Source organism: Drosophila subpulchrella, chromosome 3L (genome assembly GCF_014743375.2).
Source record: "Drosophila subpulchrella strain 33 F10 #4 breed RU33 chromosome 3L, RU_Dsub_v1.1 Primary Assembly, whole genome shotgun sequence".
NCBI classification, from domain to species: domain Eukaryota; kingdom Metazoa; phylum Arthropoda; class Insecta; order Diptera; family Drosophilidae; genus Drosophila; species Drosophila subpulchrella.
This window is the reverse complement of record NC_050612.1, coordinates 15507277-15510618: the sequence shown is the minus strand read 5'-3', so window position 1 is coordinate 15510618 and position 3342 is coordinate 15507277. Positions and strand designations below refer to the sequence as shown.

The 3342-nt window shown below is 42.9% G+C and overlaps 1 non-coding gene across 1 annotated transcript; it reads right to left on the bottom strand.

The window, feature by feature from the left end:
- Window positions 1–3044: 3044 nt before the first annotated feature.
- On the bottom strand, window positions 3045–3116 carry Trnam-cau. The gene has a single exon. It is a non-coding gene; the product is annotated as a tRNA-Met (tRNA).
- Window positions 3117–3342: the final 226 nt, after the last annotated feature.

The window sequence follows — 3342 nt, the reverse complement described above, 5'->3', positions numbered from 1 at the left end:
TGGCCATATGTCTGGGTTTGGCTGACTGGGCTGACTTGAAAACTGGTAGATTGGTAGACTGGTAGACGTTTCACGTCTGCAACACGCGCCGCGAATCGGCAGCAGCAACATCGCAACAGCAACAGCAACAGCAACAACCACTGAAGCAACTCCCACATGCAACAATTGCTTTTGGCCATTGTTATGGCCTCATGTTGCTGCCGTGTTAATTGCAACTGCAACAACATAATAAATTACCAACTGCCAGAGAGCGGTAGAAAAACAGTTAGTTGACATTGACGCACTGCGAATCATAAAAACGGACAACAAATTGATTGCCAATCAGCAACATGAACACGACAGCAACACCAGCAACTCCAGCAACCTGCAACTCCACGATTGCAGGTGTCAATGAATGTTGCAAATAAGGAAAAGCGCGACAAGCGTGGCGAAAAACGGGGAAATCGGGGAAAAGAGAGCGAAAATGTGGAGAAAAAAGTTAATTGACCACTGCCAATTGCTGCTAATGTGGCCAGTTATTATGTCAAACGGTCAGCTCTTGCTTTTGGCCAGCGGCTTTAATTGAATTCAGTATCGCCTGGACAATTGTCACGCAGTTGATGTTGCGGCAAAGGCTGCAACTGTTGCAGACCAACTGCTGCGATACAGTTCGCCAACTGGCAACATGCCACTTGCAACGTGCAACTGGCAACCCACACGAATCCGCAATCCGCAACTCGCAGTCCTCCATCCGCAAGCGAATGAAAGATGTCCACGAGGCGCACATGGAAAAATTCCAATAGCAATTAAAAATATTTCCAACGCAAATGCAGCCAGCGGGCAAAATGTACAGCTGCTATAATGCACTGCAAGAAAAAAGAAAATATTTAAAAAAATTGCATAGAAATTAAGAAGATTTTGAAACCAGACTGCATGCTAAATACTTAGATATCAGTTCAAGTAATCTTATGGATGACTCTATGATTTGATATATCATATATATACGAACTGTTATTAGTGATAGTTATGGTGACTCTCTACAATATCATGCTAGCACAATAAAAATCATATGAAATTAATAAAATATTTGTATAAAATTAAATAATAATCCCCCTCGTTGTTCTTATTTAATCCCCCATTTTCTCCAAGTGCACCTGGACGGATTTCACCTTGTCCCGGCCGCCCGACGATGTCGTCTCGGATCGATCCAGTTCGCGTCCAGTGTTCGGCATCCAGGGGCTACTTACTCGGAGGCGCTGCATCTGTTTGGTCTTCGGAGTGGATTGGAGTTCGTCTTTGCCAGCTGCGTTGGCCGTTAGAAATGCTAATGAAAGTCAGGCAGTCCGTCGGCATTGGCAGCTGCTTGGCTGCAGTGCCTCAACTTCCACATCCCAACTTCCCTCGCTCGGCGGTGCGTTTGCGATTTGATTGCATGGGCATAGAAAGTTGCACGGCTACCGTTTTTGGTGGCCAGCTTGGAACAGCTGCCTGGGGGATTTCGCCTGCATCGATACCTTGGTCTGGGAATGCTCCGCATCCATCCAACATGTGCGATACATTTCCACATTTCCTTTCTTTTTGCGCGAGAGCGCGCGGGAATTCTGCACACGTGTCGATCGTTCAAGTTTTTTATGATTGCACATATGTAGCTTCCTGCTGCGGGGCAAGGACGTTTCGGTTCGGCTGGCCTTTGTTTCTGCCCTCCCTGCCCTTCACCCTCCCTACTTTGCCGCCCAACCCCCTCGGCAAGGCCTCGTCCTCATCCTCCCAGCTGTCCACGTCACTTACTCACATGTGTGCGCTTTCCTCGCCCCGACTCCCGATTCCAGATCCCAGATCCCATATCCATACCCATATCCCCGATTCCCGATCACACATGCAATGCAGCCGGCACTCGGGCATCAGAAGTGCCAGCTTGGCTATTTCCCCGGCACATATGCCAGGTTTTAAGGGTCGAGGCGGGGAAATACTTTAGTTCTAAAGGGTCACATAGGATTGTCAAAATTATTTCGAAGGATAAATATGCTTTAACATTGGAATTTCATCATGAAAAAGTTTACAAGACCTATAGTATTTAAATTAATTTGTCAGTAACTAAAGCTAGTTAGGATCTTTTTAATAAATTGATTTAAACAACCATGAATTAATTTCAGAAAATAGGAAACTCTGTTGGATAAAATTGTACAATGATTTGTTTATGTAGCTGTTTTCGCAACATTTGGCAGTTATCAGCATCTTATAGAGGGGAACTAACTGAGGCCAAACAGCGACTTCAATCGACGGCTGGCAACCAGTTCGCCTCATCATTTTTATGGCAGTGAGGAGCAGCACATGGCCACCGCCTTCTCCTCGATTCAACCCCAGAAACCGAAACGGAGGAAATCTCAATGGGATCGTGGACATGTGCGTGGAATGCCGCGAGCAGCTGTGTGATATCTGCTCCTCGCATTCTGGCATCGGAAATTATGCAGCTGATAAAGAAGCAGAGCCCCGAACTCAGAACTCCAAACTTAAAACTCAAAACTGGAACCCGCATAGATGGTCGACAGATTTATGAGGGCCTCTGAGATTTTCCGCAGCGTTTGACCGGGCACTTCCATGGGAAATTCTTGGCCTTTCTTTGTTGCTCAGAATTCAAAATGCCATTACATTGTACGACTTTCTGGATTTTGAGCTAGCATACATAAACTGCAAAATGTTTGATATTTTTGGTTAAGAATGTTTAAAATTAATCATAAATTCCGCAGAAGTGAACTAATAACCATAAGTATTATATATTTATTCCCATATTCCAATTCCGTACGCCATAATCCAGTAGAGAGTTATCCCACTTCCACTTCCTTTTAATGATGTGGTTGTATCTGATTGAACATTATTGACCATTAAAATAAACTAAATGCACTTTATTACGAATCTAAGTTTTTAAGTTTGTCTTTTTTCTTCATTTTCTGTTGTTTGTTTTTAGATATTAACCTATAGCTTGTACAAAACCTTAATCATGTTTCTCGTAAGTACTAGATTTTCCCTATTTTATTTAAGGAAGAAAAAAAAATATTCTTGACACATAGCAGAGCAAGGTTTCGATCCTCGGACCTCTGGGTTATGGGCCCAGCACGCTTCCACTGCGCCACTCTGCTTGAAATACCTCAGCGTTAATTCTTATTCATATTGTTGGGACTGAGTAAACAGTAATCATTTTTTTTTTAATAACATAAGTATAAGTAAGCCACTCCTTAAAAAGCTCCTTAATAAGATCTCAAAAGTAACCTTCAATAGAAGACCTGCATTCCTTACATTTGAAAAAGTAAAAGTAAAGAAAAAATATTTTTTTTAATTGTCCTATAAGTTCTCTGAGGTAATTTA